The sequence below is a fragment of the Papio anubis genome, chromosome 18, assembly GCF_008728515.1.
Source record: "Papio anubis isolate 15944 chromosome 18, Panubis1.0, whole genome shotgun sequence".
Classification (NCBI taxonomy): Eukaryota; Metazoa; Chordata; class Mammalia; order Primates; family Cercopithecidae; genus Papio; species Papio anubis.
The window spans coordinates 47,252,426-47,278,559 of record NC_044993.1 but is presented as its reverse complement, the minus strand read 5'-3'; the positions used below and the strand labels follow the sequence as shown (position 1 = coordinate 47,278,559).

The 26,134-nt window shown below is 53.4% G+C and overlaps 1 protein-coding gene across 2 annotated transcripts in view; it reads left to right on the top strand.

Annotated features, from left to right (window-relative positions):
- Positions 1-26,134, top strand: part of SBK1 (SH3 domain binding kinase 1) — a 67,495-nt gene that overhangs the window by 30,737 nt on the left and 10,624 nt on the right. The window contains exon 1 of one of the 2 annotated variants that reach the window (XM_021931858.2): positions 3,437-4,207. The exons of the other annotated variant lie outside the window; for it this stretch is intronic. The gene's annotated coding sequence lies outside the window, so the exon portion shown is untranslated. Of the gene's footprint in view, positions 1-3,436; positions 4,208-26,134 lie in introns of those variants that run through there. 2 annotated transcript variants of the gene reach the window in all.

Genomic DNA, 26,134 nt, shown 5'->3' with positions numbered 1-26,134 from the left:
ATTGGTTATTGTAACCCATGAATCACTGGATTCCCATATATTCCTCCTTGTCTTCCCACTGTAAAAGCAGCCCTGCCCTCTCTGCTGACCAGGGTCAGTCAGTGCGGCCATGATGGTGCCTTCTCTTCTCCCCTGCTCGTCTCAGAACACATAGAGTCCAAAGTTTCCTGGCCCTGGCCATAGCTTAAATTTAACGGGACCCATGCTGTGTCCCCTGGCTAGAGTGCACTCCCTTTGGGGACCAGGACTTCCCACCCTGTAGAACTGAGAGGGAGTCGGGAAGAGGACTTGTTTACCCACAGTGCATGCCAGCAAGCCTTTACTAACTGCACTATGGGTAATCAAAGCCCCAGATGAGGAATCGGGGAAGGTTTCTGCAGAAGGTGGCCTTGAACTGGGCAGCCCTTGATAACTGTGGCTAGGGGCACTGCGAGGCTTGATTTGACTTCTCCCCTCTCTAGGTCTGTTTCCTCCTCTGTAAAAAGAGGAAAGCACTCTCTAAGGGCTAACATTCTGAGACTCAGCTTTTAGACACAGGAAGATGTTTTCTTCCTGCTTTCTCCCTCTCCAGCCCCCTCTTCTGCACACCCAATAACTGAAATCCTGCTATTCGTTTATTTACGGCACTAAGGCCTTGCAGAGGATTAGAACAAAGTTAGGATGAAATCTGAAACTCCTCTACATTGGCAGGATAAGGAGTGTGGGAGAGTCCAAGGGAAGACACAGAGTTCTTAGAAGAGAACTTGTTTGGAAAACAAGGAAGAAGGGAAAGGTATTCCAGACAAAGGAAACCGAGTGGACAAAGGTGTAGAGGTATGAAAAGCAGATGTCAGGCCAGGCACAGTGGCTCACACCTGGAATCCCAGCACTTTGGGATGCTGAGGTGGGCGGATCACCTGAAGTCGGGAGTTCACCTGAAGTCTGGCCAACGACGACAAAACCCTGTCTCTACCAAAAATACAAAAATTAGCCAGGCGTGGTGGTACACACCTGTAATCTGAGCTACTTGGGAGGCTGAGGCAGGAGAATTACTTGAACCTGGGAGGCGGAGGCTGCAGTGAGCCAAGATTGTGCCATTGCCATTGCACTCCAGCCTGGGCAATAAGAGTGAAACTCCATCTCAGGACAAAAAAAAAAAAAAAAAAATGCTGATGTCAGGGCTGGACGCGGTGGCTCACACCTGCAATCCCAGCACTTTGGGAGTCTGAGGTGGGTGGAAGGCTTAAGCTCAGGAGTTCAAGACCAGCCTGGGCAACATGGTAAAACCCCATCTCTACAAAAAATACAAAAATTAGTAGAGCATGGTGGTGCACACCAGTAGTCCTAGTTACTTAGGGGGCTGAGGCGGGAGGATCGCTTGATCCCAGGAGGTCGAGGCTGTAGTGAGCCATGATCGCACCACTGCACTCCAACCTTGGTGACAAAGTGAGACCCTGTCTCAAAAACAAAAACAAAACAAAACAAAAAAGACAGAGGCAGATGTCCTAGAATAGTGTGGCTGAGGTCAAGGCTGAATGGAAAAGAGAGGTCCTCTGTAGGTGAATGGAGACCAGGCTCTAAATGTTAAGGGCTTTGAATGCCAACATAAGGTTAGGCTTTACGCTGATGGTACACAGGAAGTCCTTGGTAGTTTTATGTAAGACAGCAACCCAGCCCATATGTATTTTACGGAGCTGATAACCCTAAAGGATTTGGATTCTAGAAAAAAGACAATCGCCAGGCACATTGGCTCATGCCTGTAATCCTATCACTTTGGGAGGCCGAGGCGGGTGGATCACTTGAGGTCAGGAGTTTGAGACCAGCCTGGCCAACATGGTGAAACCTCGTCTCTAGTAAAAATACAAAAATTAGCCAGGCATAGTGGCACACGCCTGTAATCCCAGCTACTCAGGAGGCTGAGCCAGGAGATTCACTTGAACCCTGGAGGCAGAGGTTGCGGTGAGCCAAGATCATGTCATTGCACTCCAGGCTGGGCAGCAGAGCCAAACTCCATCAAAAAAAGGAGGGGGAGGGGGAGAAGGAGGAGGAGGAGGAGGAGGAAGAAGAAGAAGAAGGGAGAAGAAAAGAAAAGAAAAAAGACAATCTAGACAGAGACAGGAGGCAGACCAGTTAAGAACTGAAACAATATTCTCAATGGTAGAGGTTGCCAACCTATGGCCTGGGGGCCAGATTTGTCTGCAAAGTGTGTTTCATTTGGCCCATTCAATATTTCTGAATTTTGGGAATTCGTTTCAAACATTTAAAAGTTGGAAGATTTCTGGATTTCCTGCTTCTCTTTGAATATCATCCAGCCACGCACAGCCCACGATGTCTCCAGTTCCCCTCTTCTCCACCCTCTCTATCACTTTACACGCGACCCCAGTCGCTCATGTCTGCGCCTGTAGGTACTTCAGTTTGCAATCCCTGGCTCCGAAAGCTCTAGAAACAGTCGGAGTGGTTGGGAGGATTAGGTTGGCTTGAGAAAACAGCCTGATCAAAAACTTAGAAGAAATAGGGAAGGCGTCCTTGGGGGCTTTCTCACTAGGGAAAGAGTGAGCTGCAGGGAGGAGAAAGAACAGGGCCTGGAAGGACGAGCTGTCCCTATCTCATCTCTGTCCTCAACCACCCACTTCATCCAGGCCACCAACTTCCGGTTATCAGACAATGCAACATCCCTTACACCTGCTGCTACCTCTGCCTAGAATCTCCTTTCTTCCCTTCTGTCTGGCGAGCAGTTCCTCCCAGCTGCACTCCTGGGCTAGTCACTGCCTATTTGCAGCAGGGATCGCAAAGGCGACCTCAGTTGGACAGGGCATCCACCCAGGCCCAAGTTTATGACCTATTCCCTAAGAAGGCTGTGAGTTCTCTGAGGTCTCGCTGGAAATAGGATGCATGGATGGATGGATGGATGGATGGACAGACGGACGGACGGATGGTTGGAAGCGCAGGCAGGCAGGCAGGCAGGCGGAGGAACAGGCGAACGCATGGATGAATGAATGCATATTCGAATACAGAACTTGGATTTGTTTTCCCTCCTTCAAACAGACACAGGCTCCGCCCCACAATCACAGACTGGGACAGTCTGGGGCAGTCTGGTCCCGCAAGTGCCAGGAAGCTGGACCAGGTGACCCTCTCAGACTCCCCTGAGCCCTCTGTAACCTCGTTCTCGCCCCCTCGTGGGCTCTGACCTAGAAACGGCGGGGGGGGGGGGGGGGGGGTGGGAGCCAGCTCGGGAGCCACCGGCGCTAGGACCCAGCGCGGCCGGAAGCGGGTGGTGGGGCCGCGCGGCGAGAATCTGCGCCCCGCGACGCGCGGCGGGAGGGCGGGCGCGCGGCTGGTGAGCGCGGTGGCGCGAGGGCGCGCGCCGAGCGGGGCGGACAAAGGGGCGGGCGGCGGCGCGCGAGCCGGAGGGCGGAGCCGCGGGCCGGGCGGGCAGGTGCGCGCGGGCTGGAGGGCGGAGCCGCGATGCCGCGATGGAGCGCAGCCCGGGCGGGCGCCGGGGCCGGGGCCCGAGCACCAGGCGGAGCGCGAGCCGGAGCCGCAGCCGGAGCCCGGGTCAGGCCGGGGGCCGGGAGCGCAGGGCCGGGCTGCTCGTAGCGGTGGCGACCGAGCCCCCCAGCGGCTGAGGGGCTTCCTCCCAGCGCCCGCCGGTGGCCGGGACCCAGTAAAGCCCCCGCAGCCGAGGAGCGCGGGGAGCCCCCCTCCACATTCAGGATCCGGCGAGCCTCGGGGAAGAGGGGGGCCCTCCTGGATCCGACACGGAGCGACTCCCCTGCGGGGAAAGCGGAGACTTCCTCGGTATTTAGAAGACAGCGAGCCCCCTATAGCACCGCAAGAACTCCCCCTCCTCACTCTGGGCCCCCCAAGACCTAGAACGCAGTGCCCCCCAGGCCGGGAACCCCCTCCCAAGATCCGGTCATTACAACTCCACACCTCAAGACAAGAAGACCCAGCTCAGAACGCCCCTAGATCAGGGGATCCCAATCCCCCCCAACTCCGGTACACAGAAATCCCAAATCTAGGCAGCCGGGGACAGCAAGAGACACCCTCACCAGCAAGAAGCCTCGGGGACCCCCCAAAGCTTCAGTACTGGGGCGACTGAGCCCCTGGCGGCACCGCTTGCACCCCAGTCCATGGTCGTGGCGCCCTGAGCCCCCGGGGCCGGGCAGACGAAGACCGCGACGGCGCCCAGGCCCCCTGCCGCGGCGTCCCCGCGGCCCCAGCCCAGGTAAGCCGGGCCCAGGTGAGGGGCGGCAGGTGAGTGGTCACCGAGGTCCCCATAGCCCTGCAGGTGGGGAAGGAAGTATCAGGTTGCGCGCTCCCCCTTCCCCAGCGTCGCCATGGAGCCGAGGCTGAAGGACGTCTCTTTGTGTCTCGCTTGGAGGAGCCGCCCCCTCCTCCTCTCCCTTCCCCCACCCCACTCCCTAGTCTTGAGGCTCGGGCGCAGTTCCCCGGCCCCACGGGGGAGTGGTGGTGGAGCCCGTTGTACCATGAAGAGGGGGGAAGAGGGCAGAGAGTCCCCCCAAAAGCTGCGAGCCTGGAGGTTGGACCCCAGGTCCCTGAAGTGTGTATACCCCTCCCCCACAGCCAAGCTGAGCTTCTAGTGAAGTCCCCTCCGGGAGGGGAAAATTTGGGGGAGCCCACAGGTGAGGGGGGCTGCCTTATGTGGCCCTAGGTGATGGCTGGGGCTTCCGGTGTGTGTCTTTGTCTGTGAGAGCGCAGGGAAGGGGTGTGTTTGAGAGGATGGATGGGAATCGCATCTTCCCTGTGACTTGGCTGCCCGACTCAGGCCACACTGGGGGTCTTCGCCTAGACCATACTTTGTACTCCCTGTGGGACAGAGAGGGAGTTTGTATCCCCCAAAGCGAGGCGCTAGTTTCTGGGGAGGAGAGGTAGCCTAGATGAATAAGCCATTTCAGGTCAGGGCACCGTTCTGTTCCCATTTGTCCCAGGGACAGCAACCCAAGTCCTTCCCTTCCCCTCCTAACCTGGAGAACACCCAGGTTAAACCAAGGATTGGCTGGCTCAGTGTATCCCAGACAACCAAGGGCCGATTCCAGAGTCTCCCTGTGGCTTTCCAGGTGATATACACGGCGGTACCCCAGCCTGGCCCTCAGTGAGGTCTTGAACCCCAGGTTCTACCGCATATGGGGAAGCTGAGAGGCCCTAGGGGACACTGTACCCTGAAATCCTGAATCAGAGATCCTGAGAAGGAGCTGGACTGCATGGAAGGAACACACTCTGGGCTTCTAGGAGTTTCCCCAATCTCTTCTCTCTGAGCCTTCTGCAGGCAAGCAGTGATGCTGGACCCGTTTGATAGGTGCACAAACTGAGGCTTGGGAAGGCGGGATCCAGGGTACGGCTAGCCCTGCCAGTAGTTCCTTCACTTATTCATTCAACAAACCTTTCACCAGTGTCTGTGATGGACCATGCACTAGAGTCGGGGTCCTTTTCCCCACTTCATTCCTATCTCCTTTCTTGATGTCTCGTGATCATCAGACCCCTGGGTACCTCCCATTGGGCCTGTTGAGGTGGACCTGGCCAGGTCCAGCTAACAGATTCTTGACCCCACACCTGAATCACCTGATCCCTGTCCTGCTACAGCCTTGGGAGCCCTGAGCCTGGGTGGCTGAGTCCTCATCTCCCACCTTCCCAGCATGAAGTGCCCCCACCCCCAACTGCTGCTGGCACTGACCCAAGGGTGACGGTGTGACCAGCAAGAGAAGAGGGTGGGGGGCGCTTGATGCGGGCAGACCTCTGGCAGCCCCTCCTGCTGATTTCCAGACAGTTGAGGCAGCCACCTTCAGCACAGGCTGTGGGGGAACCAGGCGCCCTGAAGACTGGGTGACCTTGGGCAAGCATGTGGCACTTCCCAGAGAAAATGACAGAGAGGGAGCCTCTCTGCAGCTTGAAGGGCAGTTGGAGATGGAATTGGGCAGGAGAAGCATCCAGGTTTGCTCTACCCATTGCTGAAGGAGTTCATTTCCCCCCAGTGGGGGTTGTCAGAAGCCCAGGGCTTTGTCACATACCCCACAGGCAAGGCAGTGGAACCGGAGGCTGAAGAGCAGAAATTTGAGTCACTGTGACCAGGGCAAATCATGAGGAGGCCAGAGGAGGACAAGGAGCAAGACCTCCCCTCCTCACTAACCTGCGGTGGCTCCCCATGGAGTCCAAAATCAAGTCCCTGAGTCCGGACAGTGATAGCTCCTGCAGCCTGGCCCTAAACCACCTCTCCTAGCCCATCTCCTCCGTGTCCTCTGATTCTCTCCCTCCGTCACGTGCTCTTCCCCTGACCTGAAAAGCCCCACTCTAGGATGGCTCCGGAGCAGTTTTCTGCCTCCACCTCCCTTTTTGAGCTGACCTGAGCTGGCATGTAGTAGAGAGCTGAATTTGATTGGTTGGTGGCTTGGTGGCTTGGAGGTAGTGGCGTGTGTCTACATGTGCAGTGAGAGTTTTTCTCCACATCTAGACTCGGCTCCAGGAGACGGGAACCAGGTTTGTCTTGTCCACACTGCATCAGCATTGTCTAATTCAGAGCCCAGCGTATGGTCGGGCACGTGCTGTAAAATACAGCCTATAGACGATTTTTGTTGGGCCAGTGTATTTTACATGTTTGCCTTTGTTGTGAGTGCTAAAAAAAAAAAAGTCGAAGGGAGGCAATTTCACATTCAAAAGCTGATTTTTGGATCTTCTTGAAAAATCAGATGATGTGGCAACCCCAGGCCACAGCGGGAGAATGACCACCTTCTTTAGACAGGGCCCATGCCTTCCAGTCCACCCACAGGCAGCCCATTCACTCCCTTAGGCCACCTCCTGGACCCTGAAGCTGGCATCTGGGTTTGTAGGCCCAGAAAAATCTTTTTTTTTTTTTTTTTTTGTGAGACAGAGTTTCGCTCTTGTCGCCCATACTGGAGTGCAATGGTGAGATCTTAGCTCCCTGCAACCTCCAGTCCCCCGGGTTCAAGCAATTCTCCTGACTCAGTCTTCTAAGTAGCTGAGATTAAAGACCCAGCCATCACACCCAATTAAATTTTTTTTTTTTTTTTTTTTTTTTGAGACAGAGTCTCGCTTTGTCGCCCAGGCTGGAGCGTCATGGCGCTATCTCGGCTCACTGCAACCTCCACCTCCTGGGTTCAAGCAATTCTCTGCCTCAGCCTCCCGAGTAGCTGGGATTACAGGCACCTGCCACCATGCCTGGCTAATTTTTTGTATTTTTAGTAGAGATGGGGTTTCACCATCTTGGCCAGGTTGGTCTTGATCTCCTGACTTCGTGATCCACCTGCCTCAGCCTCCCAGAGTGCTGAGATTACAGGCATAAGCCACTGCACCCGGCCACACCCAACTAATTTTTGTATTTTTGGTAGAGACGAGGTTTCACCCTGTTGGCCAGGCTGGTCTTGAACACCTGACCTCAGGTGATCCACTTGCCTCAGCCTCACAAAATGCTGGGATTACAGGCATGAGCCACCATGCCCAGCCCAAAAAATCTTTGTTCAGTGGGCAACCTTCGTCTGTGTGTGTTCTGCACTCACTGGTGTTCCCTCCCACCCCCATGGTCAAATTAGAAGGTGCACAGAGCGGTGTCCATCCAGGGTCTAAAGGGCTACGTGGTGAAGTGAGCCTGAACTTCTCCAGCCTGGTTCCACTTTCTGCTCTTGATCCCGTCTTGCACCCTTACCCCTAAACTAGTGACATCCAGCAACCAAAAACCTGTTTTCTCTGTCCCACTTGCCCCATATGTCCCAGGGACAGCAAACTCGAGTCCTTCCCTTCCTCTTCTGACCGGGTTCTAGGTGCAGGTCTTGCTCAGGACTCTTGGGGCAGGACTGCTGTCCAGGGTTCCATTCACCCCTCTGACCAGAGAAGAATTGGATGAAAGCTTCTTGCAGCTGTAAGTTTCTTCCTTCTAACTTTCTAAGACTAAGTCCAAGTTGGTCTAAGTTTTGGTCAGGCGGGAGAGCTGGGGGCCTAAATATAGGAGTTACTCAAAAATATTGGCCAGGTGCAGTGGCTCATACCTGTAATCCCACCACTTTGGGAGGCTGAGACACGGGGATCATTCGAGGTCAGGAGTTCAAGACCAGCCTGGCCAACTTGGTGAAACCCTGTCTCTACTAAAAATGCAAAAAATTAGCCAGGCGCGGTGGCATATGCCTGTAATTCCAGCTACTAGGGAGGCTGAGGCAGGAGAATTGCTTGAACCCAGGTGACAGAGGTTGCAGTGAGCCGAGATTTCACCACGCACTCCAGCCTGGATGACAGAGTGAGAGTCCGTCTCAAAAGAAAAAGAAAAAAATTTGTCATTTCCTAAACAGAAATGAAACTGATGGGCGTTGTGGAGTAGCTGGGCTGGGGGCCAGCAGCAGGCCCCTGTCACTGGGCATGGCTCTAGAAGGGAGTGCACCCTTTTTCTGAACACAGGTCTCCAACAGCCTGAGGTCAAAGGAGATACCAGAGCACCATGGTGGAGAGCTCAGGCTCTGGACTCTGCCTGGACCTGAAGCTCACTGTGCTGCTGTGTGACCTTCAGCAAGGCACTTACCCTCTCTGGGCCTCAATGCCCTTGTCTATAAAACAGGAATAATACTGTCTTGCAGGATCATCAGGGGGATTAAACAGGCTAAAGAATGAAAGGGACCTAGGACAGGGTATCCCATATCAAAAGTGCTCACTAACTATTGGCCCTTATTAAATGGGGCGTCGGCAGGTGGGTGACTGAGCCTCCACAGTTACACTTCCTTGGGAGCTGGTCTAGGGAGGCAAAGGCTTCTGGTTCTGTCCTCAAGAAAGGGAAGGGATCTCTGGGAGGCAGGATAGCATTGTGCCATGGAGCTTGCCCCTGCCCCGGGTGTGGGTGAGGGTGGAGGCCCTCCCTGAGGCTCTCCTAGCACTCTTCCTGAGGGCTGGGAGCGTGATTTTGTGGTTAAAGCCCTCCTCCTTCTCAGCCTATGCTTTCCACGTGAGGCGCCTGCTGCCTTATGCTGGAGACTTTCCTGGAGACTTTCTGCCCCAGGAGGATGGGCCCCAGGCCAAAGTCTTCCCCAAACCACCCCTCCCCTGCCCCCCTTTCTGCTCCCCCTTTCAGGTCTCAGGAAGCGGTGGCAGCTAGGCCTGGAAAGGCCAGTTAAAGTCCCGTCTCCTCCCCAGCCACCCTCCCTTCGCCCCACCGTTGCCTGGCCACACCTGGAGAGAGAACAGGTCCAGCTCAGCCCCACCTTGGGAAACCATGTAACATCAGGATTGGAGAGGAAGCAGTGGAACATCTCTTAGTGTTGAGTGCTCAGTGCTGGACAGCGTTTTCTCATTTAGCCCTGAGGACAGCACCGTGTTAACCCCAGAGTCAGGATTTGCACCCAGCTCTGTGGGCCACCAAAGGTTTGTGTGAAGCCAGCAGACATCTGAGTGCCTGGGTTTGAAGCCCACCTCCACCATTCGCTGGCTGCGTGACCTTGGGCAGGTCAGTTATCTCCTGGGCCTCAGTTTCCTTTGACGTAGAATGGAGATAATAATAGCTGCCACTTCCGAAAGTCGTGAGGATTAAGTGGATCTGTTGCAGATGAAGAGCTTGAGCAGGGCCTGCTGCTTAAGCGTTTGCTCTGTCCTGCCCTGCCGGGGTATGCAAATAAGCCGATCCAGGCCTGAGACCCGCTGTGACCTCGCACTGCACTAGCACTCCTTCCCCCATGGCTTTAGGCAACCACCAGAGGGGCCGAGGATGTTCCAACTGCCTTTGGGCTTTGGGATGGCCCCAAGGGGCTGGGAGATGGGGCAGGGGTGGGGCTGGAGGGGACCATCCTCCCTTTCCTCCTGATCTGGGCCCAGAGAGGCTGCACAGTGCTGGGCCCCCACTGCCTCCAGGGCAGCTCTTCTGGGTCTGTTTGGGCCCCCCACCATAGCAGGAAGGGCTTTACCTATCCATGAGCATAACATGTGACTTTCTGAGCCAGGGTTCAAGGCCTTGCAGAGAGGAGACTGTTCCGCCTTGTGAGCTCAGGTGCCTGCCAGCCCTGACCCTAGGTGTATCCAGGAGGCACAATGGGGCCCGCAGATAACCCAGCATAGTGGTAAAAAGCACAATCCCTAGATGCCGCTGTGTGACCTTGGACAAGGTGCTTAATCTCTCTGTGCCTCAGGTTCATCATCTATAAAAAAGGGGGATGATATTAGTACTTGCCTCTTAGGGTCATTGTGAGGAGTCAAAGAATGAACGTAAAGTGCCGCGAATGGCACCCAGTACCCATTAAGGGTTTGTTGTTCGTTTTCTGCTCAAAGCCCTGAGCAGAAAGGGAAAGTGAGCCCCATCTTTACAGATGGAGAAAACTGGAGGTGTATGGGTGAAGGTGTTTCCTCAGGGTTCCGTAGCTGGGATTTAGGGAAGAGTCTGCCTCCCTTGATACCATTCACACGTGGTCCACAAGCCAAGGCCAGTCAAATGGACCTGATGGGACCTCACCTGGGCTCCAGGGCTAGATTTCCTGCCCTGTGGTTCCACTCACACGGGGCCATGGCAGTGAGAATTGTGCCAGGGAGGAATCTGCAGCTCTGGCCCCAGGCCTCCCTGAAAACCTCTAAGCTTCCCCACCCCCTCCTCAGCCCCACTCCAAGGACAGTGTGCAACACTGCCACAGCTGGCCTTGGAGTTTCTGAGTCACTTTTCACTTTTCCAGGCTAGGTTGGCTTCAGGAAGGGTTTGTTCAGGTCTGCATCCCGCCCTGCATCCAAAGGGTTTGTTTGGAGTGCATCCCACTTGGAGTGGAAGCCAGGTCCCCGCCATGGCTTCGGAGGCCCCGAATGACAACGGCCATCTCTTCTTACCTGTGCTCTCATCTCCTGCCCTTCACTCCCTTATCCCTGTGCACACAGCAGGTCCCACCTCTAGGCCTCCACACAGTGCCCTCTGCCAGGAGAGCCCGCCCACCACAGTGCCCATGTGTATGCAGCCTTCTCCATGGGCTGGCCTCCCACCCACAATTCCCTTGTCTCTTTCCCTGCTCTGCTGTTCCTTGAGGACTTCTCACTGCCTGACACACATCTGCTCATCTTTGTCATTGTGTGCCTCCAAACTAGAATATGAGCTCTTTGAGGGCAGGACAGTTTGTTTGGTTCACGAATGTATTCCAGACCCAAAAATAGTACCAAGCACATGGTAGGTGCTCAACAAATACTTTTTTTTTTTTTTTTTTTTTGAGACGGAGTCTTGCTCTGTCGCCCAGACTGGAGTGCAGTGGCCGGATCTCAGCTCACTGCAAGCTCCGCCTCCCGGGTTTACGCCATTCTCCTGCCTCAGCCTCCCGAGTAGCTGGGACTACAGGCGCCCGCCACCTCGCCCGGCTAGTTTTTTGTATTTTTTAGTAGAGACGGGGTTTCACTGTGTTAGCCAAGATGGTCTCAATCTCCTGACCTCGTGATCCGCCCGTCTCGGCCTCCCAAAGTGCTGGGATTACAGGCTTGAGCCATCGCGCCCGGCCAACAAATACTTATTGAATATTTTGGAGCCAGATAGATAATCTCTACGTGACTTCTTAGCTGTGTGACACAGGACACATCACTTAAGCTTCCTATCTTTTTCTTTCTTTTCTTTCTTTTTTTTTTTTTTTTTTTTGAGATGGGATCTCACTCTGTTACCCAGGCTGGAGTGCAGTGGTGCCATCACAGCTCATGGCACTTTTGACCTTCCAGGCTCAAGTGATCCTCCCACTTCAGCCTCTCAACTAGCTAGGACCACAGGCTCATGCCACCATGCTCGGCTCATTTTTTAAAAAGTTTGTATAGAAATGGGGTCTTGCTATGTTGCCCAGGCTCATCTTGAATTCCTAAGCTCAAGCCATCTGCCTGGATTAGCCTCCCAAAGTGCTTGGATTGCAGGTGTGAGCCACTGTGCCCAGCCGAGCTTCTATCTCAGAGTCTCAGTTTCCTGAGCTGTAAAGGACATAAGGGGAATAATAATAGCTTCTCCTGAGATTGTCATGAGGTTGAAATGAGTCAATATATATACAGTGCTTATACTTTCAGTGGCTCATAAATGTTGGCTATTACTAATAATACGCTAACCCACACTGTTATTTTATTATTTCACTTTACTGAGGATGGGGAAATGGGGCCATGGAGACAGTAAGTGGCAGATCCAAAGCTTCCAGGCTAGCAGTGGCGGTGAAAGCCTGAACCTGAAGCACAGGCACCTAGGCTGGGCTGTCTTCGGTCCATCCCAGTGTAGGAGCTCAGAGAGGCGAAGGAGGTGAGGGCTGCAGCTGGAGAAGGGCCCATCTCTTCTGGGGCCTTTGCTCACCCAGCCATCTCACCAGAGACCACCACTTGCCCACTGGTAGACATTCAACTCAGTCCCCTTGCCTGTCAGCCAGTGGTGGGCACCCACAGTGCCCAGCATCCTCCATCCTGTTAATACCCCTGAGTGCTGGGCCCCCTGCCTCACCCAGGCAGCCAGGCTGGGAAGACCTCCCCAGCTCATCCCATACCCCCAGGGGCTGCCCCAGGCCCCGCACCCTCCAGTAGCCAGGAGGATAGGACCCAGGGCGCCTGCCTCCCACAGTGCCTCACTGGGGAGAGCAGGAGAGGCTGGAGAGCCTGTTCCAGCTCTGGGCACCAGCTGCAGGAAGGCAGCGTCACAAGCTATTAATAGCCACCAAAGATGTGCCCCAAGAAGGGGCGGGCTGTGCACCAGCTGGGAGGGGAGGCTGAGGCAGAGGCCGGAGCCGAACAGAAGTTCACAGCCCTGGGAACCCCAGGCTGCCCCTGGTGGGGAGGGCAGTGAGGAAGAATGTCCAAATGTCTGCAGCTTGATCTCGGGAAAGTCTGAACTCTTCCTCCCAGGTTCCCCATGTGGGAAGTGGAGGAACAGGGTCAGGTGATCCCCACAGTGCCTTCTGGCTCCAGTGGATTCAGGGGTGAGATTCAGCAAAGCCAAATGGCCTCCATCTACAGAACAGAAAACAAAGGCACAGTGAGTGGAAGGCCTTCCCCAGGCTTACCTGCAGAATCAGTGACAGATCCAAGGTCCAGGCCCCTCTGACCAGCAACTTCTTACTGACACCCACTTTGTGCCCCATCCTGTTAAATGAGCATTCTCAGCCCCATTTTACTGATGGGCAAACTGAGGCTTAGGCAGGTGGCACAAACTGCCCAAGGTCACACAGCTAAGAAGGGATGGAGCCAGGATTTATACCCCGAAGGAAAGACAAGGAGGGGATTTGAGAATATTCTCCTCCTTCTCCTTGTGAGCCAAAATAGAATGCTTGCTGGCGTCTGTATTTGTGTTGAGGACCAAGGGGAGGAAGAGGCCTTATCTAGAGGCTTGTAGGCTCCCGGGAGCCCCATCCCTGCTGTTGTGTGTAGAAGTATGCATGTGCTACATGGGACATTTTTCAGGGGAGAAGGTCCTGAGCCTCATGGTGCTCCGTGAAGGCAGAACTACCAGCTTAGCTCATTTCACCCACTGGATAACTGGAGAGAAGGAGGGGCTGGCCAGGGCTCCCTGGGACCAACAGCAGAGGCCAAAATTTTTCCAAGCACCTCACTAGCCTGGCTTGGTGCCCCCCACCCTCTGGCAGTGAATAGGAGAGTCCACAAGTGAACAGATTTCTGCACTGGAGTAAACAAAGGCGAAGGTCGGGGACATCCTTCAGGGAAGGTGTTATAAGGCAGAGAGCCAGGCTGGTACACCCACCTCAGGACACAGAGGGAGGCCTCCACTTTGGGTAGGGTGTGAAGGGGGATCCCAGATTCCTCCCCCTCTTCCTGAGCACAGACTGGCCTGCTGTGGGAGTTCAGGGGGCAGTTGTTCTCTAGCCCTTCTCTGGGGGTGCCAGGCAGGTAGGCAGGCAGGTGCAACCCCTCCCTGGCACTTTCCTCTGGCACTGTCTGATCTCCTGGTTCTTTTTACTCCCTAGACCCAACTGGATTGTACCTGGTAGGAATTTTCATGCCTGCCCTACCCCTTTTCACCTAGTTCCTGCCATTCTCCTCAGAGGTTCATTCATTCATTCAACAAATATTTACTAAGTGCCTTCTATACTCCAGGCACATGTTAGCAGCAGGAGGATACAGCAGTGAACAAGACCAGACAGTAAAATCCCTGCCCTCCAGCTGCTTAAGTTCTAGTGAGGAAAAGAGACAGTCATAATAGATGTCAGAAGTTGGTACATTATATAATACATGAGAAAGTGATACATCCTACCAGGAAAAAAATAGAGCGGGGATGGGGGGTCGGGAGTGCAGTAGGGTAACCCTGGTTGAGAAGGTGTCATTTGAACAGAACTTGTAGGAAATGAGCCGTGCTGTGGATATCTAGGGGAAGATCTGTCCAGGCAGAGGGACTTGCCCCCAGACAAGGGGCTGGCATGTTCAGGGAACAGTAGGGGGACCAGCGTATTGAGCAGAGGGAGGGAGAAGATGAGGAAGAGATAGGCCAAAGAGTAAATGGAGGGCCATGGTAAGGGCTTTGGAACACAATGAGAGCCAGTAGAGGCTGCTGAGCCTGGGAGTAAGGGGATGCTCCCTGGCAGCTGTGTTGAGAGGGCTTAGAGGCAGGGACCAGTTAGTAGGTTGCTGTGGTAGCTGAGAAGTGACTGATGATGGCTCAGAGAGGTGGGAGTGAGTGGAGAGTGACCAGGTTGGGTGCTGAGGTGGCTAAGCACCTTGCTAATGTCTAGTGTTGATTCTAGAGTTATTTTATGCAAATACAAATGAGAAACCTGTTCTCACCATTTCTTTCTTTTTTTTTTTTTTTTTTTTTTTTGAGACAAGGTCTTGCTCTGTTACCCAGACTGGAGTGCAGTGGTGCAATCATAGCTCACTGCAGCCTCGAATTCCTGGGTTCGAGAAATCCTCCCATTCAGTCTCCTGAGTAGCTGGAACTACAGGCACATGCCACCACTCCTGCCTGCTTTTCAAAAAAAGTTTTGTAGAAATGGGATTTCACCATGTTGCCCAGGCTGGTCTCAAACTCCTGGGCTCAAGTGATCCTCCCTTGTTGGCCTCCTAAAGTGCTGGGATTATAGGCATGAGCTACCACACCCACGATTTTCCCCCATTGCAAGGTAGCATATTAACTACCTGGGACTGTCTGGCCATGTCCCAAAGTGACACCGAGGCCCAGAGAGGGTGAGGGAGCTACTGACAGCTGCTGTGTTTCACCAAGAAGCAGCCCCTTCCTACTTGGCTGGGAGAGGTTCAGTGCCACAGCTCTGTGGGATGGCATGAGGGGTGTTGGGCACTCTCCAGAAATTCCAAACACACTCACCCTTTAACCTAGCAAGCCTGTTTCTAGACTTTATCACACGGATTCACCTCACGTGGCAAAATGACTTCTGTACAAGGCTACTGATTGTTTATAGTAATAGCAAAAGGTTAGTCACGACCCAAGTGTCTGTCATTCAGAGTTTGGTTAAATGAATGGCAGTACATCCGTATATGCCTTTCAAGCCCTGGGGGCCTTAGTTCCAGTTCTGCGGCAGTTCCTCCGTGCCTGGCTCCCTATCCTCCTGGAACCTCCCCCAGCCTCGCAGTTAATGCTGGACAGGCCTGGGTGCTGTCCACGCCTGCGGTGCTGAAGACAGTGGAGCTGGAGAGAGGCAGGTGCTGCGAACCAGAGACTGAGAATAAAGAAGGGGAGACAGAGCAGGGGGACGTTCAGGGTTCAGTCTCTGGCTCTGCCACTGAGGAGCTGAGTGACATTGGGCAAATTGCTTAACCCCTCTGATCCTCAGTGTCCTTATCTGTAAAATGGGGCTGCCACGAAGATTGATTGACAGCAGCAATGTAAAGCCTCAGCACACTGATAAAATAAATGGTAATTTTTTTTTTCTTGAGAGAGAGTCTCAGTATGTTACCCAGGCTGGGGTGCAGTGGCACCATCCCGGCTCACTACAATCTCCACCTCCCGGGTTCAAGTGATCCTCCCACCTCAGCCTCCCGAGTACCTGGGATTATAGCCACGCACCACCACACCCAGCTAATGTTTGCACTTTTGGTAGAGATGAGTTTTCACCATGCTGGCCAGGCTGGTCTGTAACTCCTGACCTCAAGTGATCCACCCGCCTTGGCCTCCCAAAGTGCTGGGATTTCAGGTGTGAGCCACCACATCCAGCCAATAAATGGTAATTTTTACTCTGTCATTTCAGAGACAGTGAAGCATAGTGATTAAGCTTTTGGACACTGGAGTGATGGTTCCTGGATTTGAATCTTGGCTCTGCCACCTATTGGATGTATGATCTTGAACAAGTGACATGACCACTCTGTGCCTCAGTTTCCACATCTGTCTATCGGGGTTAATAATAGTCTCTGTGTCATAGGACATTGTGGGGATTAGGTGAGTTCATTTACATGAGGCACTTGGTACATGACAGGGGCTCCGTGAGTGTCAGCTATTTATCATCACTTTCCTCCCTGTTGGCATCATCAGCCTATTCTAGCACCCCCAGCCTCTCTGTTCACAGCGGCCGCTGTTACTCACAGCCACCCCCATCTGTACTGCACTGTGCTGGGGCTGGGGCTGGGGCTGCTGGAGGGAGACAGCACCTTGCCCTGCGATGCCCTGGCTTCTAGCCCAGCCCTGCCCACTGACTTCCTATGTAACTTTCGGCAAATCGCCGTTCCCCTCTGGCCATCAGTCTCTGTGCCTGTGAAATGGAACTGATGATACTTTGTGCAGGCCCTTGGGAAAATAGCTATGTGCCTACAGGGTCACATTCAGGAAAGCCAAGATATAAAAAGTTACAATTTCCCAAACACGTAGAGAATTATTCACCCAGCATTTGTCACACCCTGGCTAAGTGCTGGGAATAGTGAGATGATGAAGGCATAGGGCTTGCTTTCAAGGAGCTCTTGGGTTTCTTGCTGGGTTGTTAATCCCCTTCAAGGCCTATTCAGGCGCCACCTCCTGATTTAGGAAGCCACCCTGATCCTCATTGCCAGGGCTCTGCTTGGACATATTGGAGCCCTGACCATTGCCCTAGCCTCATGGTTATGTGTGTCCATATTTTACCTGCCTCTCTGATTTGTGGGCTCATTCCCACTTGTCTGTTGCATTGCTCTAACATAGGCACCCCATGCCAACACCCCGCACAGTGCCTGAGCCCGAATAGCTTGCAAGTTACATAAACTCAACTCAAACTAGCTGAATTAAGCCAAGAAGGAAGTATATTGATTCATGAAACAAATGTTCAAGAGTATAATTGGCTTTAGGCATGCTTGGCCCCAGAACTCAAAGTCATCGGAAATCTCTCCACCTTTCTCTCCTCTCTGCTTATATCTTCGTTGCTTTATTCTCAAGCGGGCTCTCCCCTTCCCCCATGATGGAAAAGCCAACCCACAGAAGCGGCACAGCTGTGTCCTGCAGCTTTGCAGCCCAGGGTGAGAGGGTCCCTCTTTCCTGATGGCTGCACCAACAGTCCTAGGGCTAGATCTCGGTGGGTCACCTTTGGTCACTTGTTCATCTCTGAACAAGTCACAGTGACCTGGCAGATGGGATTGATCTGCTGATTGGCCAGGCCCTCCCTGCAAAAGCATGCAGGAGACATCCCTTCTAAACTTCACGGGCAGAGAGAGGGCCATTACTGCAAGAAAGGGAAACTGATGTGGAACAGAAAACACCACATGCCCATTCAAGAATCCACTGAAAATATGTAAGCAAGGCAAGGATTGGGTCAAATCTGGTTTTAAGACAGTTTATCTGACTGTATATAAGAAAGATCAGGGCTGGGCACGGTAGCTCACGCCTGTAATCCCAGCACTTTGGGAGGCTGAGGGGGGTGGATCACTTGAGGTCAGGAGTTCAAGACCAGCCTGGCCAACATGGTGAAACATGTTGAAACATGATCTCTGCTAAAATACAAAAATTAGCCAGGCGTGGTGGCAGGCACCTGTAATCTCAGCTACTCGGGAGGCTGAGGCAGGAGAATCGCTTGAACCCAGGAGGCAGAGGTTGCAGTAAACCAAGATTGCACCACTGCACTCCAGCCTGGACAACAGAGCAAGACTCTTAAAAAAAAAAAAAAGAGAGAGAGAGAGAAAGAGAGAGAGATCGGGGCCACGTGCGGTAGCTCACGCCTGTAATCCCAGCACTTTGGGAGACCGAGGCAGGCGGAAGTTTGAGACCAGCCTGACCAACATGGTGAAACCCTGTCTCTAGTAAAAATACAAAATTAGCCGGGTGTGGTAGCACACACCTGTAATCCCAGCTACTTGGGAAGCTGAGACACAAGAAGCACTTGAACCTGGGAGGTGGAGGTTGCAGTGAGCTGAGATGCGCCATTGCACTCCAGCCTGGGCGACAAGAGCGAAACTCCATCTCCAAAAAAAGAAAGAAAGAAAGATCTGGGCCGGGCGCGGTGGCTCAAACCTGTAATCCCAGCACTTTGGGAGGCCGAGACGGGCGGATCACGAGGTCAGGAGATCGAGGCCATCCTGGCTAACCCGGTGAAACCCCGTCTCTACTAAAAAATACAAAAAACTAGCCGGGCGAGGTGGTGGGCGCCTGTAGTCCCAGCTACTCGAGAGGCTGAGGCAGGAGAATGGCGTAAACCCGGGAGGCGGAGCTTGCAGTGAGCTGAGATCCGGCCACTGCACTCCAGCCTGGGCGACAGAGCGAGACTCCGTCTCAAAAAAAAAAAAAAAAAAGAAAGATCTGGCGGGGAGAAACCTAGAGGCAGGTGAGGGGTCATATGGAGGTGCAGAGTGGGCTCGGTTCTGCAGGCTAAGGGAATTCAGCTCTGGCCCCCTTGCCTTACAGAGAAGCAAAGTGAAGCAGGTGAGAGAGGTCAGAGGTGCTCAGGGCCTAAAGTTCCACCATATGGCTGCTTTCTTCACAGGGGCTTTTAATAATAACACTAACCTAGAAGTGAGGTGACCCACCCAAGAACAGTCCTCCTGTCCATGCCTTCCTTCCAGGCCAGCATCTTGTTAAGGATACCCTTGGAGTCTGTCCATGCTAGGGGTACAGCACAAGTCCAGCGGCCTGAGGGAGAGGACCTGGGCGTAGGGACAGAGAATCTCTTGGGAACCCAGTGTGAGAGTCAGAAAGGCCTGGCATCGCTTGGTGCAATCTCGACCCCCAACGGAGTCCCCAGCAGATGAGCATCCAGCCTCGCTTCTCCACGCCCAGTGAGCAGAGCGCACTTCCTTCCTGCGTCTTCCTACTGTGAGTCGATGTCTGCCTGGGTCGGCCTTCGGAGCCTTGCAAAACACAGTGTATGTGAGCATGGGATCTGAAGCCCAAAAGCCTGAGTTCAAATCCCAGCACTGCTAATCATGAGCTCTTAGGCAAGTTACTCAGCCCATCTGCACCTCAGTATAACAGAATACCCCAGACAGGGCAATTCATAATGAATGGAAATTTATTTCTTACGGCTCTGGAGGCTGGGAAGTCCAAGATCAAGGCACCAGCATCTGGTGAGGGCCTCCCTGCCACATCATCCCACAGCAAAAGAGCAAGAAAAAGAGAGAGGAAGGGAGGGATCAACCAAAAGGAGGCCAGACATCCATTTATGGGGAACCCACTCCTGCCATAACAGCATTAATTCATTAATAAGGACAGAGCCCTCATGGTCTAATCACCTCTGAAAGCACCCACCTCAAGCCAGCGCAGTGGCTCATGTCTGTAATCCCAGCACTTTGGGAGGCTGAGGCAGGCAGATCATGAGGTCAGCAGTTCGAGACCAACCTAGCCAACATGGTGAAAACCCATCTCTACTAAAAATACAAAAATTAGCCGGGCATCGTGGCTCATGCCTGTAGTCCCAGCTACTCAGGAGGCTGAGGCAGGAGAATCGCTTGAACCCAGGAGACGGAGGTTGCAGTGAGCCGAGATCATGCCACTGCACTCAAACCTGGGCAATAGATGAGACTCAAGAAAGAAAGAAAGAAAGAGAGAGAGAGAGAGAGAGAGAGAGAGAGAGAGAGAGAGAAAAGAAAGAAAGAAAGAAAGAAAGAAAGAAAGAAAGAAAGAAAGAAAGAAAGAAAGAAAGAAAGAAAGAAAGAAAGAAAGAGAAAGAGAGAAAGAAATATGGAAGGAAGGAAGGAAATAAATTTCAAGATGAGTTTTGGAGGGGACATTCAAACCATGATAGTATCTCTTCCTGTAAGATGGGGATAGTGATGGTAGCATCCACCTCCCAGGGTTGCTGGGCTTATTATGTAGTAGATTTAATCCACAGTGGTTAGCACAGTGCCCGGCATATAGTAAATGCTCAACAAATATCTACCAGCATAATTATTCTCCCACAGAGCAGGATAGGAACAGGCCCTCCTCTCTTTACAGGCTAGTCACTCTCCACCCACTTCTGTAACTGGTTCCTTGTCACTCGGTGCCCAGTGTTGTCACCGTCCTGGTTAACCTCCTCTGGCCACATTCCAGGCAGTTGAACACGCTAAGGTTCAAATCTAAACTCTCTGGTTTGTTTGTTTTGAGACGGAGTCTCGCTCTGTCACCCAAGCTGGAGTGCAGTGGCACCATCTCGGTTCACTGCAACCTCCGCCTCCCGAGTTCAAGCGATTCTCCTGTCTCAGCCCTCTAAGTATCTGGGATTACAGGCGCCCACTACCACGCCTGGCTAATTTTTGTATTTTTAGTAGAGACGGGGTTTCACCATGTTGTCCAGGCTGGTCTCAAACTCCTGACCTGAAGTGATCTGCCTGCCTCAGCTTCCCAAAGTGCTGGGATTACAGGTGTGTGCCACCATACCCAGCTAATTTTTTTGTTTCTTTGTAGATAGAGATGGAGGTCTTGCTATGTTACCCAGATGGTCTTGAACTCCTGGGTTCAAGCAATCCAGCTGCCTTGGCCTCCCAATCCAACTGCTGGGATTACAGGCACAAGCTATCATGCCTGGCATCTTTGGGGTGTGTGTGTGTGTGTGTGTGTGTGTTTTGTTTTGTTTTGTTTTTAATTGATAGAGATGGGGTCCTCACTCTGTTGTCCAGGCTGGAATACAGTGGTATGATCATGTCTCACTGCAGCCTCGAACTCCTGACCTCAAGCAATCCTCCCACCTCGGCCTCCCAAAGTGGTGGGACTACAGGTTCCATTACTCGCAGCCCCAGATCTGAGCTCTTCTGCTTACTTGCTGCATAACCCTTGAACTGGGGTAGTGCCAGCTGCTGTAACAAACAAGCCCCCAGATCCCAGCAGCCGAACATGATCGAGGTTTCCCAGTGACTCCCACAACAATGCAGATGGGCAATCCTCCACAGCAGGAGGCTTTCACACAGTGACCTGGAGACCCAGGTGCCTCCTCTCTTGCGGCTCCACCATCTTCTGGGGTTTTAGAGTCCTCTGCATCAAACCACTGTGGAAGAAGAGAGCACAGATAAACCTTCCCTGAGCCTTTGAAGCCCCAGGCTTACAGCGACATACATACCACTTCTGTGCACACTCCTGTGGCGAGCCAGTCACATGGCCAGCCTGGATGCAAGGGAGGCCGAGAAACGTGGTTCCCTGCTGGATGGCCACTCTCCAGCCCGACTTTGTAGTATAGGAAAGGACACATGCGTTGCTGAGGGACAGTTGACTGTCTGTGTCATAACTATGGGCAAATCATCCACCTCTTGGGCCTCTTTTGTTGTCTGTTAAATCGAAGGCATCACTCGGTTGTGGTGACAACTGCACAGCCCTGTGCGTTTACTCAAACCATTCAATTGTTCACTCCATGGGCAAGTTAGGTGGTATATAAGTTATACCTCAATTAAGCTGTTTTTTCAAAATAAGAATTCAGGCTGGATGTGGTGGCGCATACCCGTGGTCCTAGCTACTCGGGAGGCTGACGCAGGAGGATCATTTGAACCCGGGGGTTCAAGACCAGCCTGGACAAAATGGGGAAACCTCACCTCAAGCAAATGCAAATGCTTTAAAAAATAAAATAATAGAAAGCACTCCCCCCTTCTCAGGGGTTTTACGAGGACTCAGTGAATGAAATTTTTCCAAGTTGGCCACACCATGTAAGTCTGTGTGTACATGTGTGTCTGTGTGTGTGTGCATGTGTGCATGCGTGTCTGTGTGGATGCTTGTGCGTCCGTGTGTGTGTATTGGGGGGGAGAGCAACAAGGACTCCAAAGTAGGCCTGAGCCAGACGATGAGTTGGGTGTCGTTTCATAAGGTGGTGCCAGCACTTGCCGACCGCCAGCAGGAAGTGGTGGGCGGTTCAGTCTTGCTTCTTGCTTGGGAAACCCTCCCCCACCACGGTGGCCCTCCCAGCATGTGGCAGAGCCATGACAACTGCCATGAAGTCGGGGGGGACCCCCACCCACCCTGGGCAACACAGATGGCAGATGGAGGCCTCCCTTGGGGCCAGTGAGGACACACCCTTGAGGCGTGAGATGTGTGCACCCTTCCTCCACCCTCTTGAGTGTGGGTGGATGCGGCGCTGACTGCCTGGCATGAACAGAGGTCAGAGAGGCCTCCGCTGCCTGGTGCTGGCAAGTTCACAGCTGTCACATCCACAGCTGCTCCTGCAAGTGGAGGCAGGGATGACCAATGACGAAATACTTTGAGGGTTGAGTTCCCACTGAGACTCAGCCCTCTTCTGGGCCTCAGTTTCCCCACCTGGCTGTGGAAATCTGGGTGCGATATTCCCAACATCCTGCCTTGGGAAAGCACCGGAGTGAAAGATACAGCTTTGGAACCAATACCAATGCTAGCTGTGTGACCTTGGGCGAGTTATCTAGTCTCTGTGCCTGTTTCCTCGTCTCAAAAGCCGGTGCCGCAGCTCACATCTGTCCCAGCACTTTGAGAGGCCAAGGCGGGAGGATTGCTTGAGGCCAAGAATTGGAGACCAGCCAGGGCAGCATAGCGAGACCCTGTCTCTATTTTTTTTTTTTTTTTTCCTGAGATGGAGTCTTGCTCTGTCGCCCAGGCTGGAATGCAGTGGCACGATCTCCACTCACTGCAAGCTCCGCCGCCTCTCGGGTTCACGCCATTCTCCTGCCTCAGCCTCCTGAGAAGCTGGGACTACAGGCACCCGCCACCACACCTGGCTAATTTTTTTTTTTTTTTGTATTTTTAGTAGAGATGGAGTTTCACCGTGTTTGCCAGGATGGTCTCGATCTCCTGACCTCATGATCCGCCTGCCTTGGCCTCCCAAAGTGCTGGGATTACAGGCGTGAGCCACCGCGCCCAGCCTTTTTTTTTTTTTTTTAAGTGGAGCTAACAATAATGCCTACCTCATATTTGTGAGGATTAAGTGCATTAGTCCTGAGAACGGCCAGGCAGGTAGTAAGTCCTGTGTGAATGTTGGTGCCATTATTATTGTTGTTGTTATTTTATTTCTTCATTGTAGAGATGAGAAAACAAAGGCCCAGAGCAGTGGTGTGACTTGCTCAAGGTCACCCAGCAAAAAAGTGGCGCACATTAGGATCAAGGCCAAGTCTCAAGGTCCATTGCTCCCCCTGTGCCTCTGAAGCCACGTGCGTTGGAACTGGGTCAGAGGCAGCATGTACCTGGCGGATGACGCAGAGGCAGGGATGGGCTCGTGGATTAATTCCTTGTCTCCTGCTGACACCTTGCGGAGAAAAGGCCTGAAGGGAGAGGGAAGTGTAGAAGGAAAAGGAGGAGGGAGGGGACGGTAGGGGGACCCCCAAAGCTGAGCCCTATGACCCAGGAAAGGGATGCAGGAGAGGGGTGAACCCGATCCAGCCCCTGCCCCTGGGGAGCTCTTGGATTGTTGGTGGAGCAGACGGGGACACAGCTGAGGTATTCAACAGGGGCCCTGAGAGAGGGACAGGCAGCCCCTGTGAATCTTGCGGTTCAGCAGAGGCAGGAGTCAGCACGTGTGAGGGCAGCAGGGAAGTTTTCCTGGAGGAGTGAGACCTGGGGATGAGGAGGCACGGCAGGGAGGTGGAACAGGCAGGAGAGACTGTTCAGGAATCAAGAAGATAGGATAGAGGACACTAAAGCCTTAGAGAGGCCAGGGGCGGTGGTTTGGCAGGAGCGTCGCTTGAGGCTAGGAGTTTAAAAACAGCCTGGGCAACATAGCGAGACCCCATCTAAACACACACACAAAAAAATTAGCTGTGCATCATGACGCACACCTGCAGTCCTAGCTACTCACAAGGCTGAGCTGGGAGAACTCCTTGAGCCCAGGAGTTCAAGGCTACAGTGAGCCATGATCTGCACTCTAGCCTGGGCAACAGAGCAAGATCCTGTTTCAAAAAAAAAAATTAAAGTAAATAAGTTCATTAAATAAAGCCATAGAGAGTCAGTGTGGGGTAGTGGTCAGAGCATGGGCTGAACCTGACAGTGGGGGGCACACGTGGGGCCCAAACTGAGCCCACTGGTCTGTGTTCCTGATCCAGCCCAGCCCTTCCCAGGGCAACTCTGAGGCAGACACCCCAGAGGGCAGAGATGAGCCAAGCATCCCGTCCCTGGGTGTGGGAGGGAAGGAGAGCTTGTAGCCACTGGTGGCCACCAATTAAGCTCCCAGGGGACACAGAACAGCCTGAGGTAGCCTTGCAGGGCCAAAGCCCAAGGCGGGAGGATTGCACACGTGTGGACGCGTGTGCTGTACGCACGTGGACCGCCCACCTCAGCAGCCCTTGGGGACTCCACAAGCATCAGGAAAAGTAGGTCAGGGGAGCAGCCCAGCGTCTCCCTGGTGGGCGTGGGGAGGAGTTTGAGGCAAAGAGGGCTGCGTGCTCATCAGAGCCCCTGGGGGACAGCCCCGCAGTCCACACAGAAAGGGCCCAAGGACGCGCTGGCCCCGGGGAGGCCTGCACAGAAGCAGCCTTGCCTCACCCTGCTGGTGTTGCAGCGGTCGCCTCAGTTTTCTAACTCGGAAGCCTCATCACCCAGGTGGTGGGTGGACATTTCACAGGGGTTGGAAGAGGAGATTTTTTCCAAGCCTGAGACCAGGGAAAGACAATCACGCGGAGATGTCGCCCCATGTAAGCCCAGTTGGTGGCTGTGGGAAAGACCCAGTGCTGTCCAGCCCAGAGCTGGGACTGCGTGGAGACATGGTGGCAAGTGGCATGTCTGCGTTTGGGTGAGCACGCTAGGGTAGAGAAGAAGGGCATGCGGGACTGGGTTCTCTGGGCCTGGCACCGTTCCTACCTCTGGTGGAGGGGACTGTGGAATGGGCGAGGCCAGGGCACATGTTTAGGTGGAAATGAGCTAGGAAAGAAAAGACAGTTGCTAGATAGGAAGGTCCTGTTGGAACAGGGGTGAGGAGGCCGGGTACAGTGGCACAGGCTTGTAATCCCAGCACTTTAGGAGGCCAAGCGAGGAGGATTGCTTGAGCCCAGGAGTTCAAGACCAGCCTGGGCAACATAGTGAGACCCCATCTCTACAAAAAATAAAATGTGGGCCTGGCGCAGTGGCTCACGCCTATAATCCCAGCACTTTGGGAGGCCAAGACGGGCTGATCACCTGAGGTCGGGAGTTCGAGACCAGCCTGACCAACATAGAGAAACCCCATCTCTACTAAAAATACAAAAATTAGCTGGGCGTGGTGGCGCATGCCTGTAATCGCAGCTACTCGAGCGGCTGAGGCAGGAGAATCACTTGAACCCGGAAGGTGGAGGTTGCGGTGAGCCGAGATCGCGCCAGGCAACAAGAATAAAACTCTGTCTCGGCCGGGTGCGGTGGCTCATGCCTGTAATCCCAGCACTTTGGGAGGCTGAGGCGGGCGGATCACAAGGTCAGGAGATCAAGACCATCCTGGCTAACATAGTGAAACCCCGTCTCTACTAAAAATACAAAAAATTAGCCGGGTGTGGTGGCGGGCACCTGTGGTCCCAGCTACTCGGGAGACTGAGGCAGGAGAATGGCGGGAGGCGGAGCTTGCAGTGAGCTGAGATCGCGCCACTGCACTCCAGCCTGGGCGACAGAGCGAGACTCCGTCTCAAAAAAAAAACAAAAAACAAAAAACAAACGAAAAAAAAAACTCTGTCTCAAAATAAAATAAAATAAATATGAAAAACTTTATCTGGGCTTTGTGGCACATGCCTTTGGTCCCACTTACTCAAGAGGCTGAGGTGGGAGGATTGCTTGAACCCAGGAGCTGGAGGCTTCAGTGAGCCATGTGGGCACCACTGCACTCCAGCCTGGGCAACGGAGCGAGACCCTGTTTTAAAAAAATTAAAAAAACAATGGGAAGCTGGATGCGGTGGCTCACACCTGTAATCTCAACACTTTGGAGGATTGCTTGAGGTC